This window comes from Nyctereutes procyonoides, unplaced genomic scaffold, assembly GCF_905146905.1.
Source record: "Nyctereutes procyonoides isolate TBG_1078 unplaced genomic scaffold, NYPRO_anot_genome, whole genome shotgun sequence".
Classification (NCBI taxonomy): Eukaryota; Metazoa; Chordata; class Mammalia; order Carnivora; family Canidae; genus Nyctereutes; species Nyctereutes procyonoides.
Genome location: NW_026575047.1, coordinates 9,519,285 through 9,541,376, shown reverse-complemented (window position 1 = coordinate 9,541,376; position 22,092 = coordinate 9,519,285).

Sequence of the window (22,092 nt, the reverse complement as noted above, 5' to 3'; positions counted from 1 at the left end):
GCCAGCAAATCAGTTTGGGAATCATTTTGTGTAGTCAATAAATCATCTTGTAAAATCCCTTTTCTCACTAGAGTTAACAGCAATACCCATTAGGAAGCAGCAGTTCTCATTATTACTCCAAGAGGTGCTAGGCCATCAAAGTATATAAGCTTTGGCAGCGCTCATTCATCAAGGTAGGAAATCTGTTTCCAGCATGAAAACAGAGGCTGAGAAACACCAGAGACCAGTGGTTGAATGAAATGAGTAGAAATAAAAAAACAAGAAAGAGAATTGCAGAGAGAAGAAAATATAGTTTATCTAATGTTGCATGTGTGAACTGAAATACACACATACACACAATTACTGACATGACCTTGCCTTTTACACATAAATGAAAGTGAATGGCTTACTTTACAGACTTCTATAATTACAAGAAAAACAAAATAAGGGTATAGTTGTATAAAAGATATTTTAACAGATTTTCCATTTGTGATAAGTCTGAAGATTCAGACATTATACCCAATAATATTGATTCCTTAATGGTGGATGTGCTATGAAATTCAATAACAAAACACGTTAACCTCTATCTGAAAACATGCAGCTAGAATAACCCTGAGATTCATTCTGACTGGATTGTTCAATCAAGTCATGCTGCAGGTGCATTTATTTTCTAAGAAGCATGGATGGCAGAGTCACAAAAAAGTTAATACTTATAGTTTCCACCTGGATACAGATCAGAATACTGGTTCCCAAGAGTAACAGATGAGATGACCCTCAGAATCTACTTATTGATTCATGGCTTAAAATGAACAAAAAAAGTTGGGGTAATTTTACACGTATCTTTATTATCAGTTAATGTTTTATCTAATTATCTAAATTGATTGATGGTGGTAATGTTTTAAAACATGCAAAAATGATAGATCCAAAATGGCATAAATCTTTTCAACTGAGCAAATGTAATAATGGACAGCTAATGTCAGAAAGTCAATTTGACCAGAGCATTATTCCAATCATTAATAGAGTTTCAATCAGCCATGGCCTATCACCTACCTGGATTGATCACATTAACTGAATAATTGCTGACTGTCCCTTAATATTGCCATCATATTAGAAAAAAAAATAAGTTGATGCTGGTGAGATATACTGGAGAGATAACTAGCTTGATTTAGCATCTGTATTCACCAAAATATTGAATAGAACATATCATACCAAATGACCTTGTGCTTTCAAACTTAGGAAATGTACCCATATGACCATTTGGATTTGTTGGATGAAAAGGAGAAAAACAAAACAGAATATCAAACTGATTTATTACCTATCATAGACCAATTTCTTTCTTCCAAATTTTCAAATAAATGGTAATTTTCAAATTTCCAAACTTCGAAGTAAATGGGAAATTCAGTGAGCTTCAGAGGTGGTCTTGGCTACAACAGATTGGATGGGAATTTGACAGCTGTGGAGACAAGTGAATCTACAGACAGTCCCTGGCCATGCCTATTACCATTTTAGCTCTTAATGACACCCCCTTTGATGTGTAGCATGCTGCCATACAAAGATTCCTACTTGCAATTTTTTTTTTAATGGAAGCCTCTTACTTTCAGTCTGACATCATAAATCAGTGTCAGCATCAGGATCCACAGAGGAAAGAGGAATTATTTAGAGAGTTGGGTTAAATCACCACCCAGAATTTTACATAAAGCACTTGGTAAATCACAAAAAATAGAGTTATTTCATGATAACACAGTAAATAACCAACAGCACCACCATAAATCAGCCTGTAGCATAACTATATTTTTAGTCCTAACATTTCCCACATGAAAGACTCTCAATTTACCTAAAATGTTTTCTGTTGTTTCCCAATTGCTGACTGGCTAGTGACACCATTTCAAGTTGCAGGGAAAATAAATTTAGAACAAATATGTGTGGAAGGACCATTTCAACGTCTGACAGCAATTACAATCAAAGCATACTATATTTTCTCATTGTCAAATGAATATGAGCTGGAACATCTTCAATACTGCGGTTTTATTATCATTTAAATGTGTTTCTAGCACACAAGACATTGGCAGTATCGGGCAACTGGGTTTTGATCACAACAGCAAAAATCTAGTTTTCCGCTCTGGGCCATTGCTTTCTGAAAGAACTGCTTGAGGATTGATAGGAAGCAGAGAATGCTCAGTATAATTTGTCCCCATAGCCTCATTCTCTGTGTCTGTCTTTCTGTGACTCGCTGTCTCTCTCTCTCTTTCTTCTTTTCTTTCATTGTCCTAGTTTGCTGGGAATTTTATTTCTTCTTCATTTTATAGCACTGAAAAATAAATTTATTCTGTTTGTTTGACTAATTTCTTATTTAATTGATAGTAAAATACTGGATAGTATCTTTTCTAAACTTATATTTGGCCATGTTGCTAAATAATCAGTCACCAAATTAGGAACAAACAAATACGCTATAAAAACAAACAAACAAACAAATATTGGACTCTTCAGACCTGTGGCAAAATTGTGAATCTTAATTTTTCCTGTGTTCTCCAATACACATTGAATGGCTGATCACAAAGCAGTTGTAAGCACAATATAAGTGCTGCATCTATTTGATCTAGATAAATAATTTTTAAAGTACATGAAAATGTGCAAAGAAATGTATCAGCCATATTTAAACATATTTAGTAATATTGTTTCCTGATCACAAAGGCAGAATTTTCTATTGTTAAGTAACCTGACAACCACCTTTACGTGCAAAGTAAAACCACAGTCTAGATATTGTTTGAAAGTGCATGGCTGTGATGCACTGAATAGCAGTGAAATAACTGAGGTGCTGTGGGCAGAACTTGCTGGAAGCCACCTTTCGGAGTGTTAGGGAAAGATGTTCACAAGCAAAATTTCCTAAGGAGAAGTTCCTTGCTGCTGCCAAGCCAACTATAATGCTCTATAGGATCCCAGTGCTGGAGAGATTATTATAGAATCTGGATGCTGGAGAAGCCACAACGCTTCAGGATCCAAATACTGGAAAAGTCCTTTGCTCTGCAGGAGTCTTCAGAGAGCATACTGGAAGCTTGATGAAAAACCCCTTTCTCTTGCAATGTCTCTGGAGTGCCCTCTCCTGACAAAGGTTAACCTATACCAGTTGACAGAGAAAAAATTTAAAGAGTTCAGCTTCATTTTCACACAACTGGCAGTGAAGTAGGAATTTGGAAGTACAGGAAATACATTGATAATTGACATGATATTGTGAAAGTTATATATATATATATATATATATATATATATATATATTTATATCTATCTATCATCTATCTATCTATCATCTATTAATCTATCATCTATCTATCTACATCTGATAGTTAAGCAACAATATGAAGGGATTGAAAGAAGATTTATCAAGAAGAGACATTTCCAGGGAGAGGGGTGCATGTTGGGATATGCCCAGTGTTACTAAGGAACAGAAGAAGCATTGATATGGTTGAAATAGAGTGAGTAATGATGAAATGATAGCAGACAAGAACACAAATGAAAAAGAGCGATTGTATCATGTAAGATATTTGATAACTTTGTAAGAAGTCGACTCTGACTGAAGTGTAGAATCTTTATAGAGTTCTGAGCAAAGAAGAGTTATGATTTGATTTTCATTTATGCAATTAACTCCAACTGCTGTTTTGAGAGCAAATTATAGAGAGGGGTCGAGTGGAGTGGGAAGATCTGCAAGAAAGTCATTGCACTAAGACAAATGAAAATTAATGATGGCTAGAATGGAAGTATTAGCAATGGAGATTATAAACTATGGTCAGATTCTACATACACTGAAATTGGAAAGAATCAGTAGATTTTCTTGATGGATTGAATGTGGACTCAAGGATGATGTCAAGGTTTTTGGCCTGTGTAGCTGGAATGATGGAGTTGCCATCAACTTATATTGGAAAGCTTCTTTTGAGTAAAATGGGGGAAAATATAGATTTCACTTTTGTTCATACACATTTTTCAGTGTCTATGAAATGTCCACTTGGAGATGGCAAGTAAATATCCAGCAAGCAGTTGTATAAGCATCTGAAGATCAGCAAGAAAGTCTGAGGTAAAGATAAAAATTTTGGATTTGTGGGCATATAGATTTATTTAATGGCATATAAATAGAGAAATTACCAAAAAAGAGTAATGGCAGAACTTCATAGATAGTTGAGGTTCAAGAATTGAACTCAGGAGTGCTCCAAAGTTGACATGTTTGGAAGAGGTGATTAGTTAGGAAATAAAACTGAGAAGGAGCAGCCAGTGAGCTATGACAAAAATTTAAAGTGCATGGTGTCCTGTGCACTAGTTGGAACAAAATCCCAGCTGAACTGAGATTTAAAAAGCATGGAGAGTTGTTGACAGCATTCAGTGTAGATAACTAGTTTTAGGAGTTTTGATGGAAAAGAAGAGCAACAAATAAATAATTGGGAGAAAAAGTGGAAATGCATTTTTTTAATCTATTTTTACCTGAACAGTTATTTCAGAACCAATGTATCTGTTAGTAGAAATGGTAGACATGATTTTTATTATTACTGATGATTTGCTTGTTTTGGTTGGTTGTCTCATGTGAATTGTTTGTGGCTAATTTTCTTTAAATAGAAATAGAAGCTGAATTTACCAAATTACCTTTTGCTTTCTTATGGAGTGATTTTTTTTTACTCCCTTAAATTATGGCTTTATTGAATTGAGTTACTCATTATATGAGCTGTCTTGAATGAACCCTAATTTATCAGAACATATTACTGTTTTGTATATTATTTTAATTCTTCTATTTCCTAAAGTGTAATTTAGGATTTACATCACATTTTACAGGTAAAATAGAATGAAATTTTGTTTTCTTTGGTTTTTGTCTGTTGTGTTGTCATATATTGATATGTTATGAAAACAAAAAAAGCTGAACTATTGTCCTTATTTTATTTTCTATATAAGATTATTCATGTTATATGTTGACAGTTGTAAGATTTCATGTAAGAACTACTAATGGATTCCTTATTTTTGACAAATATGTCAATGTTGGAAAACATATTTTGAAACAAACATTACCTTAAAAGTTATACATCATTCAAATTTTCAAATTAATTAACATGATATTGTATAATATAATGTATTATGTAATCAGTTATTATAATTATTTAATCCCAATGTGTTTGAGGATTCATTTTCTATTTTAATTATGTTAATTTAATTACTGTATATATATTTTTTCTTTTGTGCAAAGAAAGATTTTGGATATGTTAATAATCCTACTTAAAAATATTTAATTATTTATGTCTAACTTTATTTTTATTGCCATTTCTGCTTCCTTAATTTTCTTTAATTTTATGATTACTATATTAAATTTATTTTTGTGTGTGTCTTCAGTACTGAAAGTGGTTACATATCATAAATATTAATCTAGATATACATCTTACCATGACTCATAGATTGTATTCTATGAAAATTCTAGATAGTCTGTGATTGTGGCCTGTATTTCCTCTTCAAGCACTTTAGGTGGTAGATAATTTCCCTGCTTATCTCCCTTCCTTTTCTCTCTGTCTCCTTATCAATCATTTTCTCTAATATATATTGTTATGTATTATATTTACATTCCATTATACACATGTGGATTGGTAATATTGCCTATTATTGCTTTATTATTGAGTGTTTTTTTTAAGCAAATGTGAATTTCCTATTTTAAACTATTTTTTTTTAACTTTTTACTCATATTTCTTTGATAAATATAATTTATTTTATAAAACAACTTCTTGGTCCTAGGAAAGGATGGACTCTGTATGATATAGGATCAAGGTTAGTACATATATATTTGATTAATTTTATTCATTCTACTCTTATTTGTTTTTCTCCAATTACTCTTTCAATGTCAAAAGGAGATTTGTTAAAATCTCCCCTTATTAAAAAGCTTCTCTGCTTTTCTGCTTCTCTTTAAATCTCCTTCATTATTTGCTTATATGTTTCAGTGCTCTATTATTTGCAATCAATATAATCAACTCAATTTGTTCTTGATCATGGCATATACCTTTCATCATTATAGAATGACTTTCTCTTTTTCATTCTTTATTTTTTGCCTGATGTTGGTATTGTAACAACTAATTTCTGTTTATGTATCTATGTTGAAAATTCATAGCATAAAAATACTCATATGTGTAGTTATTGGAGTCATGTTATTTTAATAGTCTTTTAAAGTGGGTCTAAAATTTATTTAGTATTTTAGTGTTGCTTGAGATACCATGACATGATTTTGAGTTTTTCTATAAACTTTGTAAGTATCTACTCACATACATATTGTTAAAAGATGAACTGAGGCATATTAAATTGTTTAGTTAATTTGAGCAAAACTGGATTCCAATTGGCCAGGATCGAATCTAGCAGATAGAAAGGAGCTCAGAGGGACTGTACAAAATGAGACTTATAGGCAGAAGGGAGCAAAAACAAGGAACTATAATACTAAGCAAAAAAGCAGGTTGGTTATTGCACGGTAACTTCCCTTTCTATCAGGCAGATTATTTAACTAGTGTTGATCAGGTGATTCCTGATTGACTGAGTTAAGATTCCATTTCTGGGAGAATTGAAACTGTAATTAAGTTAAGTATGATTTTGGTATTGTGCGGCTTAGCACAAGTGACTCCATTTTGGGACTGTTGTCTTGTTCTTAACAATGTTATATATATATATATATATATATATATATATATATATATATATATATATATATCCATACACACAATTTCAAATGGAGATGTACATATGTCTAAATACTTAAATCATCAACAAATCAATAGCATTGGTAATTTCTATTTTTGTAAATTATATTAAATTCTATCCTCCACCTCCCATCCAAACCCTGGTATTTAGCATGTTCTAAGAGTTTTTCCCCAGTATGCTATCAGATTATCTTAAAAAAATTGGATTACATTGCTTTCCTTTTACTACAGATTTATAGTCTAGCTTTTAAACTATTATCCCATAAATGCTATGAATGCATATATGTGATATATAGACTCCACGCACATAATAATTCATATATGCAATTTCTGATCCGTTTCTTTAATGATAGACATATTTGTTAATGAGAATTTTCACTGTAGTTTTGCTAGTCCTGTCAAAAAAAGTAAAAGAAATCTTCAAGCTATCACTAATGTTTAGCATGATCTGCCTGATGGAAACAAGTGCTTGCAAGACAATTATTAGGCTTCAGATCATGTACCCTATAAGTTACATCCATTGTTATGGATCCTTATGATAACTCTAGGAATTCTGTGTTATCCTCACTTTGCATATGGATAAACTTACTTACACCAAGTTCCAAACTTGTTCACGCTCATATCCCTAATAAGTGTTACACTCAGCCTTTAAATTTAGGTCAAACTGGGATGCCCAGGTGCCTCAGTGGTTGAGCATCTGCCTTAGGCTCAGGGCGTGATCCCATGGTCCTGGGATCGAGTCCCACATCAGGCTCCCTGCATGGAGCCTGCTTCTCCCTCTGCCTGTGTCTCTGCCTCTCTCTCTGTGTCTCTCATGAATAAATAAAATCTTAAAAAAAAATTAGGTCAAACTTACTCCAAAGCCCGTATATTTAACCTTTTACTTATTCTCCCTGACATCATTTTGGATATCTAATTTCTGTAATGGAGATTATTTCTATTTTTTATAATCTGTCATGATTATGTTCCTTGAACCCCTAAAATGAAGCCCTCCATTGCAACATATGCGTGTGTGGTTGTATTTTTATATTCCCTGAATTCCAGAGGAGAGAATTTCACATTTTTACTGTCTTGCTACATGTTCTTCAGATTTTGCAAACAACTATAAATGGAGTTTAATCTTTTCATCAGTCCTGGGGTTTCTGCTAAAGATAAAGAAACTTTTAAAAAGAACTTTGGTATACTGGCATGTAATGTATTAATCTTTGTGTTGAAGTGTGAAAAATAACATAACCTATGAAATAAAAAAATAAATTTTTAAATTCAAAAAAATTGCCTGAAATTGTAAACTTGAAAGGCTTACTTTTTTGCTAGTTTTAAATTAAACATTATTTATGGGAAATTTTTGCCTTTCTCTAATAAAATTAAATTAAATTCAATGAAGGTGAAAGATGCTTAGTTGTATATTATCTTGCTAGAATAGTGTAAAATCAAGAGCTCCTTTTGCTTTGATATCAATAGAATTCCAAAATAATTTGCCCCACCTAAACTTTAGCTAGAAAACTGAGAAAACATGTGAGATATTTAATAAACCTAAATAAGTTTTAAGATGGACATGACAATGAAGAAATTAGAAATGTTTTTCTTTTAAGATTTTATTTATTTTAGAGAGTGAGAGAGCAGATCACAAACTAGGGGAGGAGCAAAGGGAAAGGGAGACTCCCCACTGAGTAAGGAGCCCAAGTTGTAGGACTTGATCCCAAGACCCTAAGATCATGATCCCAGCCAAAGGCAGATGCTCAACCAAAGGAGCTACCCAGGTACCCCTAGAACTGGTATTAATTTTCTTAAGGATTGTGTTGTGGCAATTAAAGAACATTTACATATATGTATAAAATGAACATGTATTTTATACATACACATAAACATATGTATAATATGCATAAATGTGTATAATATATAATATACATATATACAAATAAAATCTGTCTCACTAACATGTTGTAGAAGGACGAAAAATAGAGAAAGTAATTGAGAAACAAATCATGAGAAAAGGAGACCAGAATGAAAATAAAAATTTTTAAATTTGGATCAAGACATTCATTTTAATAAATTTTTCTTTGTCTTCAACTATAAACCTATTTTTCTATCGAAGGGAATAAGGAGGGGTAGCAGGGTGATTCAGTCAGCTAAGTATCATACTCTTGATTTCAGCTCAGGTCTTGATTTCAGGGTCATGAGTTAAAGGGAACAAGGAGAGCTTGTTCAAATTTTTCAAAATATGTAGGCTATGCTAGAGATAATGTGTGATGTGATTTTATCTGTATTTCATCCAGAAAACAACTGAGACAAACTGAAGACCATATTTCTTTAAGTCAATTGTACACTAAATTGTTTATTTAGTAATTATAATACCCAGGTCTCCTGGTTATCAATTCAGGTGTTTTTTTTTTTCCACAGTGTGTCACATGATAAATTTAAAATGACTAATATTAGCAATAATAATGAAATCACATAAAGTCACCATGATGTGTTGAGAAAGTCAATTCTGAAAGACTCCAGAGATAGAATCTTGAAGGACATCTTGAATTGAACAAAAGTTCTCCAGGTGAATCAAGGTGAAGGAAAGGAGGAGAACATCTCCAGCTGGAAAAATGCCACTTAACAGAGATATGAAGGGAGGAAAGAGTCTGGTCATTGCTAAAAAAAAACTAGAATTAACTTAGCATGGTCACAGCAGTCCAGGGAGGTAGATATTGTTGTTGTTGTTTTTGTTTGTTGTTGTTGTTGTTTAGATGATGAGGAAAAGACCAAATCAGGGAAGATTATTTGCCTTGCGAAGGACTTTGGACTTAACATTGAAAAGAATTGAAAATTTAAAAAGAAAAAAAAAAGATAAATTAAAATTTTTTAAAAAAAGGGGGATCCCTGGGTGGCGCAGCAGTTTGGCGCCTGCCTTTGGCCCAGGGCACGATCCTGGAGACCCGGGATCGAATCCCACGTCGGGCTCCCGGTGCATGGAGCCTGCTTCTCCCTCTGCCTGTGTCTCTGCCTCTCTCTCTCTCTGTGTGTGACTATCATAAATAAATAAAAATTAAAAAAAAGAAAAGAATTGATCACAACATGCCTGCCTGTGTAAAGGAAAAATATCAAGTTTCTTATTGTATGTTTTTAATGTTTATGTTTTCTTTTGTTTTTGATTTTTGATTGCCTTAAATTTCAGAATATCCTGAATTAAAATTAAAATTCTGACTGTTCTACTTACCACCTGTGGGAACTCAGGCAAGTATTTATTCTCTATCAACTGCTATCTTTTTCTCATGAAATGTAGAAAATACTATTTATTCCAAAGAATGAGGAGAATGACATTCTTATATTATCTTTAAATAGAGTGGATCCTACGTAAAAAGGATTCTTAATCAAAGTAACTACAATATTTGTTAAATGCTAGCTATGTGCCCTCTACACAGATTCTATTATTAATATTTCTAACAGCATTAAAAAAAATAAGCACTATTATTATCAGTTTACACATGAGGAGATCGAGGATAGAGGATTTAATTATACCTCTCAAAGCCATGGAGCCAGTGAGTGCCTATTAGAGCTAGGATTTGAACCCAGGGACTTGACTCTTAGTACTGTGCACTACTACTTTATGGGGGATAGCTTTAGGAAGGTCATGTGATTGCACAAGTGGGTTAGAATAGCATAAGGCAGAAAGCTGGCTCTCTTTCTTTTATTTTTTTAAAGATTTTATTTATTTATTCATGAAAGACACAGAGATAGAGGCAGAGACACAGGCAGAGTGAGAAGCAGGTACAGGGAGCCTGATTGGAGACTAGATCCAGGCACCCTGGGATCACACCCTGAGCTGAAGTCAGGTGCTCAACCGCTGAGCCACCCAGTGTCCCCAGAAAGCTGTCTCTAAGGTAGAAAGCCACTCTCCAGGGTGATAACGCCCAAGATTAACCAGGAACGTTAACAGAAACACTTGAAACCTAACCTCTGACTAAACTGCATGTCTCATTAGCTTTGCTGTCACAGATTGTAATCACTATGAGATGAATGCCTGCCACCTATTATTAGCTAGACTTAGTATATGGTAGTGATCGCCTTGTGATCTCTGCCTCAAGCACATATCTCTGATTTTGTCACAAAAATAAAAGTAATGGCAAAGCCCTTCTCAGGGCTCTTGTCCATTCCTGACATTAACCTCTCTCATTATGATCTCTTCATTCACCCCCTTGCTGGACAAGGGAGAAGTTTTCAGTCTTGAAGAGCCTACAATACTACCTCTATTGGTTGACTAAACTTTGGAAGTCATCTTGTAGAGGGATTAGATTAGGCACCTAATCTAATTGCAATCATTAGGGTAAGAAATAATGATTATTTAGAAGCAGTTACACCAGGGATTGATTTGTCCTGTTTATTTTCAATCATCATCCTTGTCTATAAAAGGACTTGGAGTTTGAGGGGCATCTCAAATCACTAGACTAAAAGCAGTTAAGTTACTATGGCATTTGGAAGATTTAAAGGCCCTCTAGTCCCATCTAAGTTAAAAATGAATCAAAAGGCCTCAATAAAACCATTCATAAAGATCAGGGATGCCTAAAATTTAGGCTAGCATCCCATCCCTGGGTGAATGTCTATCTAAATAGCAGGTTTGCCTACCAGCCTTCTTTGAGAAGGATAACCAAGGCATTGAAGAAAGACAGCAGGGCAGAGAAAAGAATGCTAGCAAGAGCATGAGTGGCTTGCAAATATGCATGCACTTTGCAGCAATGATTTGAGCAATGAAGAAGATCAGCAAGCTATAGATATGTTGATGGTATCTTACCCCATGAAAACTAGCATGACATCAGCAAAGAGGATGGAGGAGAGTTTGGAGGTACTAGTTTGGAGCTGGTCAAGTCAAAGCAAATTTACCCAAGGTAACTAAAGAATTTATTCCCCTGCCGGGCTCTGAAAAATCTCACAATGCTCTCCACTGTCAAGCCACCCTTTGGTTGTTCAACACACAGAGGACAATAATAGTCATTAGTGCCCACCAGAAGAGAATCAACAGACCAAAAAAAAAGGATGTTAGAGAGGACTCAGGTGTCTAAAGTAACCTCTGAATTCTCTCCTATTCTTAGAAGATTGGGACAGAAAAGGGGAGAAAGACAGAATGAAATAGCAAATTTATTTACACTGCACATAGGTATGCACATGCACATACAAGCATACATACAGCTGTGGACTGTGTGCGCGCGCGCACGTGTGTGTGTGTGTGTGTGTGTGTGTGTGTGTGTGTGGCTGGAACTTTAACTTGAACGAAAGTTTGTTTCTTTGCTTTGTTTCAAATAACTAAAACTGCTGTAGAAGCCTCCTCACTGGTCAGGGAAAAGAAAGAGAGATATACAGAGTATTAGCCAAAGAAATATCAAGAAAAAAATGTTGATTTTGTATCATCACACAATCAAATAAAGATCATTTAAAAACTGGGTTGCATCATTAAGCATGTACTGTTTTCAGAGCTTTTTAAAATGTTACAGAAAGATTTTTTAAAGCAATTCATTTCTTTTTCTTGGAGACAGTAAAAAGTGACAATGAGAAACCACATGCATCTGCCCTTGGTAATTCCAAGAACACTTAGGCTCTTTCTTCAATTTTTCTTTCATTTTGACCATGAAAGCAAGTACCAGGTATTCTAGGGGCACAGTTTTTGTAAGCTGTCTTTTTGGAATTTTTTTTCTTCATAGTTTTTGATATACCTATGGCTGCTAGCTTCCCTCAGAATTCCTAGTTTGACAAAGCTTAGTTATTTCCCAATCTGTTCTTACACCTTTTTTTTTTCATTTCTGCATATGTAACATTGCATTGTGGGTAAAATGCTGGCAAGACCAGCACATGATCTTGAAGAAATAGATATTATCTTTTTACCTAACAATTTGCTTTATTCGTCTTCATTCTTAGAAAGTTTAGCCATACATATAAGCAGCAAGAAATCAAGGCTGCAAAGTTAAAAAATATAAATACAAAAGAGATTTTCTTGTTAGGGACCTTGAACTCAACAAATATTGAACCAACAATAAAATATTGAATTTCATACTTACTCTCTCCTCCTTGCTTAATTGCCAATTGAAAGCTTCAGTAGCAGATGTGTGAGAAATACCCACTGATGATTATGATTCTCCAAGAGTTGACATAATTTTCTGCTGAAATTAATTAAACTGACATGTTTTGAACCCCGATCCAACTGCAGACTGTTACTGATCTTTATTTACTTGAAAAGCTTTTTCTACCTACTCGTACATTATTTTTTTTAATGTTCCGTTTTTACCAGCATTGGCATCATATATCATTTGATGTGCCAGCTGCTAATTAACTGAGTAAGTAAAATTTGAGTTTTCCGTGATTAAAAGACCTCTTTATTCAAGTTGTATTTGATATTTTAATTTTTTTCTTTGCTTTAAAATAGAACTGGCAGTGGGTGGTCCTGGAACAAAGATTTATTTCCCCCTGCCCTTGACAGAGTCGTGTTTCACCTAGGACCTTCAAAACTTACAATTCTTAGGTTTAAGAATTTTCCAAACTGTGAAAAAATACTACTTAGCAATGCTCAAGCCATGAGAATGAACTGAAGATTCAGAAGCATTTATTCCTTGGTGAATTTCACTGCAGCTTTCATTTTTGAATTATACTCACCACTTCAATATGATTATTGACTAAATTATGCTATTCTGTCAAAGGCCAATTTCCACTGCAGTCCTGTGGGAAAGAAGACTTAATATTCAGTTAATTACATTTGTCCTATTACGCCTGAAAATCTCATGGACTCTCCAAGTTCTCCACTTCTGTTGCTCGTAGGTGAGCTTATTGATGTCTTACCACACTCTGCAATCCCCACTGCAGTGCACACTGTCATTCAATTGTCCCTAAATTAAAAGGAGTCTTAAGGTCAGCTCTGTAGAATTACAGGGGTCAGAAGTTATAAACATGTTCCTGCCTTTTCTGTCAGTCTATATTTTAGTTTGTGACCTGTGTCTCAAAGAAAAAAAAAAAAAAGTTTGTCATGTGAATTTGCTTCCCTTAGAAGTAAATAGCATTTTATATATTTAAGGGTTTACAAATTGCTCACACATGTATTGTCTTTGAGCCCTCTAAGTAATTATTATCCCAGTTTTATAGATGAAGAAATGGAGGACCAGAGAGTGGAACTATTTTATTCAGGTCACTCAGCTTACAAACGTGGTGCTCAAATATGAATGTATATGCCCACAGTTTCTCATTTTTTCCCTAGAGTTGCGTTGAGAGAATAAACTCTAAAACCCGAGTGCCAAGGGGTGAATCCCAACTCTGATCACTTATCGGTTGTGTATCCTTATGAAGTTTCTTATTGTCTTTGTGCGTTTGTGTCCTCATCTGTAATGAGAGAATCAGGATAATGTATCTACCATATACAGATGTTAAAATGAGTAAGACATTGAATTCAAAGCATTCAAAACCATTCCTGGCACATCCTCGTGCTATTTACGAGTTGGCTTTGATTATTGTCAGACTGAATACCCTTCCAATACTAAACTAGAATCATGCGAGTAAAATATAGATAGCTGGATTGTCATGGATGTCTCAGACTTTCTTTCTAAGACGATGACTACATAGTATCATTGGCCCTCCTTGAAGATGCTTAAAGGTGTTTAAAAAAATACTATTTTTAAACAATTATATTTGAAAGTTTTCTGCCAATATGATGCTTAATGTTGGAAAACTTGAAGAGTGGACATTGCAGGTAAAAGAGCTTAAAACTTTCTGTTTTAAGTAGTTTAATTTAATGGTGTTCAATACATTATGGTGGCTTTCCCATTCTAGTTGTAGAAAAGGACACAATTAGTTTAATTATGTCATAAGGCATGCCTCAAAGAGCACTTATAAACAATTAACTTGCAAAGTAATGATTATCATACTTTCACATGACGGTCAAAAATCTAGTAGCGAAGGAGGGTTAGAAAATCACATTTGTTTTTGTTGATATATGTTACTTGTTTGTGACATGAAAGAGCAGAGTGGGCTAGATGTGAATTTGAACGACTGTATTTAGTTTTACAAAACTTTAAAAATAATAAATTGTCACTCTTGTTAATGGTTTCTTGTTCTCCCTTTTGATTTATAAGGATGGATTTTCTAGTCAGTAATGTTCCACCCGACCTTGGTCCAAGGTAGGAGATTCATGGCCAAGGTCAAGGTCAATTTGAAGTTCTACATCCACTCATTCAATGCCACGGAGGACTGTCATCTCATATTTGACTTATATTAAGACTTAGCATGGCTTGAATGTCAGATCTTATACTTGGAACTTATTAGAACTGTGGGAAAGCAAATGAACTTCCCTAAACCTCAGTTTACAGGCTTACAATGTAGACACAGTAATATCCATCTCAGAGTCTGTCCTGAGGGTTATGTATACAGGGTTTGACTTGGTATATTATTAGACAAGTATTTTAGCACACTTACCTGTTTTTACATTATTTTCAATATTATTTTTTCTTACCTGTTGAGTCCTTGAGCATTCACATCACTAAATATTATTTTTTAAACAATTATATTTGAATGTTTTCTGTCAATATGATGCTTAAAGTTGGAAAACTCTGTGTGTTGGAAATTCTCTTTTCTGATTCATACTTTTTTCTTAGTTTATTCCTCATTGGAGGGAAGGACCTGATCTCTTTGTGTCTTCCTGAGAAAGGGTCCTTGAGAAATAAAGGATTGAGAACGTTCACAGATAACAATGTCTTTATTGGTAGTTTGTCAGGCTACATAATTTATGGTCTGAAATTTTTATTGAAGCAGAACCCCACTGTCTTTGAGATTGCAGGGGGATAGAGAAGTCCAACGCCGTTCTGATAACCAAATTGTTCATATGCCTGATTATCTGTCCACAAATATAAAGAAGGAAGTTTGGTGGATCTTGGGAAGGACATTTTATCATCAATTTATCTGAATGCACTTTGAATTATGAAAATATATAATTTCATGACATTCAATCATGGGAAATTATTTTATTTTTTTATAATTTCTTCTTATCTCTTTTCTATTTTTCTAAACGTCTACTACTTAAGATATTACGTTTCCTGGATTATTCCTCCAAATTTCTTATTTTTATTTTCCTATTTTCCAAATCATTTTTTTTTTTTTATAAATTAATTTTTATTGGTGTTCAATTTACCAACATACAGAATAACACCCAGTGCTCATCCCGTCAAGTGTACCCCTCAGTGCCCGTCACCCATTCACCCCCACCCCCCTCCCTCCTCCCCCTCCACCACCCCTAGTTCATTTCCCAGAGTTAGAAGTCTTTATGTTCTGTCTCCCTTTCTGATATTTCTCACACATTTCTTCTCCCTTCCCTTATATTCCCTTTCACTATTATTCATATTCCCCAAATGAATGAGAACATACACTGTTTGTCCTTCTCCGGTTACTGTGGCCAAGTTCAAAAAGGGTGTTGCCTGAGTTCTCCTCTGGGATTTTGATGGAATCTTGTCTCACATTTAGATCTTTCATCCATTTTGAGTTTATCTTTGTGTATGGTGCAAGAGAGTGGTCCAGTTTCATTCTTCTGCATGTGGATGTCCAATTTTCCCAGCACCATTTATTGAAGAGACTGTCTTTCTTCCAGTGGATCGTCTTTCCTCCTTTATCGCATATTAGTTGAGCATAAAGTTCAGGGTCCACTTCTGGGTTCTCTGTTCTGTTCCATTGATCTATGTGTCTGTTTTTGTGCCAGTACCACACTGTCTTGATGAACACAGCTTTGAGGTATAACCTGAAATCTGGCATTGTGATGCCCCCAGATATGGTTTTCTTTTTTTAAAATTCCCCTGGCTGTTTGGGGTCTTTTCTGATTCCACACAAATCTTAAAATAATTTGTTCTAAGTCTCTGAAGAAAGTCCATAGTATTTTGATAGGGATTGCATTATACGTGTAAATTGCCCTGGGTAATATTGACATTTTCACAATATTAATTCTGCCAATCCATGAGCATGGAATATTTTTCCATCTCTTTGTGTCTTCCTCAATTTCTTTCAGAAGTGTTCTGTAGTTTTTAGGGTATATTTTGAGAACCATTTGAATGGTAAATGGTTCTCCAACCTTTTATTTTCAGGTTGTAGGTGTCCTTCTGTCTAAAATGAGTCTCTTGTAGACAGCAAATAGATGGGTCCTGTTTTTTTATCCAGTCTGAAACTCTGCGCCTTTTGATGGGGTCATTAAGCCCATTCACGTTCAGAGTTACTTGAACTTCTTCTTAAAGGGGAGTTTTAAGAGTCCCCTTAAAATTTCTTGCAGAGCTGGTTTGGAGGTCACATATTCTTTCAGTTCCTGCCTGTCTTGGAAGCTCTTTATCTCTCCTTCCATTTTGAATGAGAGCCTTGCTGGATAAAGTATTCTTGGTTGCATGTTCTTCTCATTTAGGACCCTGAATATATCCTGCCAGCCCTTTCTGGCCTGCCAGGTCTCTGTGGAGAGGTCTGCTGTTACCCTAATATTCCTCCCCATGAAAGTCAGGGACTTCTTGTCTCTTGCTGCTTTAAGGATCTTCTCTTTATCTTTGGAATTTGCAAGCTTCACTATTAGATGTCGAGGTGTTGAACGGTTTTTATTGATTTTAGGGGGGGATCTCTCTATTTCCTGGATCTGAATGCCTGTTTCCCTTCCCAGATTGGGAAAGTTTTCAGCTAGGATTTGTTCAAATACATATTCTGGCCCTCTGTCCCTTTCGGCGCCCTCGGGAACCCCAATTAAACGTAGGTTTTTCTTCCTTAGAGTGTCATTTATTTGCCTTAATCTGTCTTCATGGTCCCTTAATTGATTGTCTCTTTTTTCCTCAGTTTCCCTCTTTGCCATTAACTTGTCTTCTATGTCACTCACTCGTTCTTCCACCTCGTTAACCCTTGTCGTTAGGACTTCTAGTTTGGATTGCATCTCATTCAGTTGATTTTTAATTTCTGCCTGATTGGATCTAAATTCTGCAGTCATGAAGTCTCGTGAGTCCTTAATGCTTTTTTCTAGAGCCACCAGTAGCTGTAGAATAGTGCTTCTGAATTGGCTTTCTGACATTGAAGTGTAATCCAGATTTTGTAGCTCTGTGGGAGAGAGGGCTGTTTCTGATTCTTTCTTTTGAGGTGAGGTTTTCCTTCTAGTCATTTTGCTCAGTGCAGAGTGGCCAAAAACAAGTTGTATTGGAACACGGGGGAGTATCACTGGTCCGTCCAGCTGGTCTTCTGGGGGAGGGGCCTGTTGCGCAGATTTTCAGGTGTTAGCACTTGGGGGAGCTGCTCTGCCCCTGCCTGCTGCAGGGCTCAGCGGGGGTTGTTTACCCCGTGGGGCCCCAGGAGGAACAGCCGCAGTTGCTATGGCAACTCTGGAAGCCTGGATTCAGCCTCCGCAGGAACTACGGGGCTCGGGGCTCTCGGTTCTCCGTCTGCAGGGCCTGGAGGCTCCGGGGCGGGGCCGCTGATCTGCTCAGCTCGGGGCAGGAGCGTCCTCGCTGTCCTGGGCCCTCCCGGCCTCTGCCTGTCCCGGGGGAGGCCGGATCCTGGGCTGTGTCCCGGCGCCCTGTGCTCCGGGGCCTGCGCTGGTGGATTCGCGCTCCCGCCCCGCAGCCCCCTCCGCGGAGCCGCCGCCCGAGCCCCTCCGAGCTGCTCCGGGTCCCGCCGTGCGCGCTGCAGCCCTTAGGGAGCTCGGCGCACTCTCCCGGGGCGCAGGTGCCTGTTAGTGTCCCCGGGAGCCCGAGGGCATCCCCGCCCTCCTGGGTCCTGCTCCACCTCCCTGCGAGCCCCTTTCCGCCCGCCCGGGAAGGTTGGTGCAGCTCCTGCTCCTCCGGGACGGGGCTCTCCTGTCCTGGGGACACTCGCCCCGGCCTCAGCCCGGCTTCTCGCGGGGCCCCTCCCCCTCGGAGGCCTTTTGTTCCTTTATTTCTTTTTCCCCATCTTCCTACCTGGATAGAAGCGCGGACTCTTCTCACTGTAGCATTCCAGCTGGTCTCTCTTTACATCTCAGGCCGAATTCGTAGATTTTCAGGATGGTTTGAAGGTGATCTAGGTAATTTGGTGGGGACAGGTGATGTGAGGACCCTGCTCTTCCGCCATCTTGCCCCTCCCCCCCTATTTTCCAAATCATTTTTGTTGTTGTTTTTCACTTTTGGGAAATATCATCAACTTTTATCATTATCTTTTACTCTTTTATTGACTTTAAAAATTTCTTCCTGTTTTGTGTGTCTAAGATCTTTCTAGGTCTCTAACAGGTTGTGTGTGCATGTGTATATGTGTATGTGTGTGGGGGGGTGGTTTTGTTTTGCTTCAGTTGTTAATTCTTTTTTTTTTCATGGTCTCTACTCTCGCTGAGGAGTGTTCTAAGAATATTCCTTTTTTAAATGTTCTACTTTCCTTATTATCTTTATTTCCTCTGATATATTTTTTTCTTTTCCTTTGTTTTTTGTTTTTTGTTTTTTAGTTTATCCAGGTCACTCTGACATGTTAGTGGTTTTATTGTTTTATTTACTTTTTTTAAATTTTTATTTTATGGTCTATTTCATTTTCCCTTTGTCCAATATCAATTGATTCTTGGCTAGCAACTCACATTAAAGATCTAGGAAATAAAATGCTATTGGAGTCTCTATGCGCATTGGTAGCTTGTTAATTGTTGTTCTTCAATCTAGAGCAAGCATGTTGATTTTATTTCTGCCTATCCACCAAGCTTCACACCATCTAAATATTTTATTTGTAGTTTTACCAAAAAGGCATTTCCCAGTTCCCTACCTAGAGTTATTCTCATAGTAAAGAAAGTAGTTGACGGAGGTCTCATTATTCAATATAGAGATTTCCATTATTATCCTGATTTTACTTATGATACTCGCACCCTCTGACTGGCCTGTGTCTCCTAATCAAAGCATTGCTAGTGTCTCCAGTGAGTTTGCCACAGTTGGGTTACAGTTGGGTGGGGTGAGGTGGGGGCATCAGGGAGTCATCGCAGTGCCTGGCGAGGGTTGGAAGGCATCCAACATTACTGTCTCAAATACTTAAAAAGAATCCTGTAAGTGGAGCCCTGTTCCTTCCTACTTATCCTGGAGTTGCTCCTTCCTACTCATCCTGCTTCTGGGTCTCCCCTCTGCCAGTGTTGAGATGGCTTTGCGCAGTCTGTGCCACCGGCCTCTATGCACTGAGGCTTTCAAAATGCTGTGCTATCTTTCTCTTCATTCTTTGTCCTTGTGGCTCTGTTCCTTCATTTATCTGCTTATAGTAATTTCAGTGGGAGCCAGGAGAATAGGCATGAGCAGCCAGTAAGTAATAAAATATGATGAATATTTATCCAGAACAAGAGAAAATCATCACAGAAATGCGAAGTTACATACGCCACACCCACCTTTATCATTTATCAGATGGTGGTAACCAAAACTTAGTGTCTAGATGCTCTTTATGCTTCATTCTAAAGGGTGAAATTTTCATTTCTATAAAGTCCTTATCATTAAAGTGCAGACCAGAGACTTGCCAAGACGGAATGACCATTGAATAAAATACTAGTTTGTCATCATATACTTAAATATTTCCCCAAGATGCATGAGTTGGAATGCTCTTTATTCACTGGAAGGATATGATTTTCTGGACTAATCCTCTACATTTATCATTTTGTTCGACACTTGTCTGTTGACGCTTTCATAAACTCACTTATAAGCTTTAATAGCACAGAGGGAGGAGCTTGCCTAAAATTCATTAATGTGTTACTGCTATTTGCTAAAACCATCCTTTTCTTTTTTTAAAAGATTTTATTTATTTGAGAGAGATAGAGACAGAGATATAGCACAAGCAGGGAGAAGAGGGAGAAGCTGGCTCCCTGCTGAACAGGGAACCCCTCGGGGCTGGATCTCAGGACTCTGAGATCATGATTTGAGCCATTGGCTGATGCTTAACTGACTGAGCCACCCGGGTGCCCCTGCTAAAACTTTATTTTTCTGATAATGAAAAGAGGGCATATGATAACTTTCTTTGACAGTTTGTGAGGAGCAGCTAAGATAATACGTGTGAACACACAAAGAGTTATTCAAATACAAGACTTTCATCTTAAGGTGAAGTGGCCAGCTTCACTGCCCTTTCCTTGTCTTCCTAGAGTTGCTGTTCCTTGGAACTGTGTATATAGAAAGCAGTTCACTTCCCCTAAAACAACAGTTGCCTGCCTTGGCTTCACTATAAAAATCTCACTCTGTATCTCATCATGGTATTGAACTAACTAGCAAGGAGGCGAGAGAAAGTGACAATTTCATACAAGACTCAATGTGTTGAGATAAAATGCCTGTCAGAGTCCCATTCCCTAAGGGAAGAGCAAAGCCTGCACATCAGAAAATGAGCAGTATGACACGCGACACTCCGCTGTGAACTGGAAAGAGATGGGCCAGTTTCTGCCCCCAGGTGCTCAGACATGAGGCTCAGGGCCACACGCGTAGGTCAGGCTGGAAACTGCAATCCATCAAGGCTGAACCAGCACCCTGTCGAGCTCGCTTATGATAATTAAATGAATCTGTCTTAATATTTTTATGGGTAAAATACAAAGATAATTATTTATCAAGATTTTGCACCACAGCATATTACTCAGCCTAGAAATAGATCTTAACACTTCACATGGTATGAATTAGATTGAAAAGTGCTTTGAAAAATGAAACCTTTTAATCATGGCAGCTAATTATCTTGCATCTTCTTCGCTGCCCTCCTGGATTTCTCTCACTTCGCCCCCTCTCCCTCTTTCCTGTCTTTTTTGCCTTGCTCTCTGCCTCCTACCCCACCCCCTCAAATCTGGCTTTCCAGGCATCTTTTGGGAGCACAGAACAACCATGTGTGACAGCTCTCAACTACTTTAATTCAGATTTCCCCCCTTTTATGTGTTAGATTAAAGCTGAGGCATCGGCACAAATGCACACAGTAAACTCTTGGTCTTCTCCTACGTGGCTTGTTTGACACAAGATCTAACCAAATTACACCACGAATTGAACAGTGGAAAGGCTTGTGTTTTATTACTTATTTTCTTTCAATTACATTTTTTTTCCTTTAAAGAGGGAGTAAACTGCTAGAGCCGGGATCTCCCACTAATACCTACAACTCTCCTCATTAATTCATGTTTCATTTATTCAGCACCCACTAGGTGCTGAACAGGTCCCTATGAATACCAACAACAATAAGATGTTGTTTCTGACTTCAAAGATCTTACAGGTAGTCAGGATTTAAATGAAGGAATATTTGGGGTATTATAAGTGCTCCACTAAAAGTGTAGGATCTGTGTTTGCAATTAGGAAGATAGGTTTTAATCATTAGGGTCAAGATGGGTTCATAAAGGAGGTCAGGCCTGATTTAAATCTTTAAATGAAATAATAGTTAACTGGGGAGATCCAGACAAAGGCATGAAAACTGTAAGGTTTGTAGAAATGAAAGAGTTTTGCTCATTAGA